Source organism: Pygoscelis adeliae, unplaced genomic scaffold (genome assembly GCF_000699105.1).
Source record: "Pygoscelis adeliae isolate BGI_AS28 unplaced genomic scaffold, ASM69910v1 Scaffold2, whole genome shotgun sequence".
Taxonomy (NCBI): domain Eukaryota; kingdom Metazoa; phylum Chordata; class Aves; order Sphenisciformes; family Spheniscidae; genus Pygoscelis; species Pygoscelis adeliae.
Genome location: NW_008824179.1, coordinates 16,858 through 17,966, shown reverse-complemented (window position 1 = coordinate 17,966; position 1,109 = coordinate 16,858). Strand labels below are relative to the sequence as shown.

Genomic DNA, 1,109 nt, shown 5'->3' with positions numbered 1-1,109 from the left:
GCTCCTCGGCATCCCTGCCTGGGGAAAAGCGGGTTTAAGACAATTTAGAAGCAAAGAGAGACGCACGCAGGCTGTCAGGAGCGGGTAATTCAGGAAAATTCACAGCAAAAAAGAGCATTTGCAGCTTTGGAAGAGGGAACAACACCGAAGTCTTGCGCTGCTTTTCAGCGAACACGGTGCGGGGTGGGGGTTGTGGGTTCACTACAACGCGCACCTCGGGGTTCCTAATAGCCCCCCGAAAAAGGGCCGGAGCTCCTCCTTAAGCTGCACCGGGATGCAGATAAAATGGGGAATTAAGAAGTTTTTGTGTATGTTTATTCCGGCACAAAACCGTGCATGCAGGTTTCACGTCTTCCGAATAACTGACCAATGTGTTTTCCTCGCCTTTTATCATTTAGGTATTTCCCCCCATCCCTTGGAAGTCCGTTATCGATTAGTCTGTATCGGCTTTCCGACAAAATCAGCACCGAGCGACAATCCGGGCTGTTAAACAGAGAGACCCCTGCTTTTTTGGCCTATTTTCACACTCATTTTTATCTGCATCCGGCGACATCGTTACGTTCGTCTTCATATTTTGGGGTCGTTCCACCTTCTCCCGGACAAACCCCATCGCTGCTTCCCGGGGGACACCTAAGAAACTGGAAACGAGCAGAAATCTGGACAGGCTGCAGAAAAGGGCTACAAAAAATAACTTGAAAGCTGACAAAAAAAAAGCCCTTATAGAGAAAAACAGGGGCTGAACAAACGGGTTTCTAGCAGGGAAAGACCCAGGAACCGGCGGTGAGAGCAGATGCTTTGCAATTCCAGCTGGGAACGAATCAGAAACCGTTTATCTCCCCCCCTGCGCCCCCCCGCCCCCCCAGCTTCAACTCCAGGAGGCACAAATTTCACTCAGATGTGCACTACAGCGAGTTTGGCTAAGCCCGAGTTTCGCAGGAGGTCAGGCAGAGACCCCACAGACCCCTATAGACCCTATATGCTTCCGTACCCACCGCCGACCCCTCTCTGAAGCCCCTACAAAGCTCCTGAGGACCCTCCGCAGCGGCTACAGTCACCACAGAAGCCCCTACAGGGCTCTCCCACACGCTGGAGGGTCCCCATACGCCCCC

General features: G+C 52.6%; 1 protein-coding gene across 1 annotated transcript in view; it reads right to left on the bottom strand.

The window, feature by feature from the left end:
- The window catches only part of SAE1 (SUMO1 activating enzyme subunit 1), a 10,774-nt gene that overhangs the window by 2,419 nt on the left and 7,246 nt on the right, over positions 1 to 1,109 (bottom strand). The gene's annotated exons all lie outside the window — the stretch shown is intronic.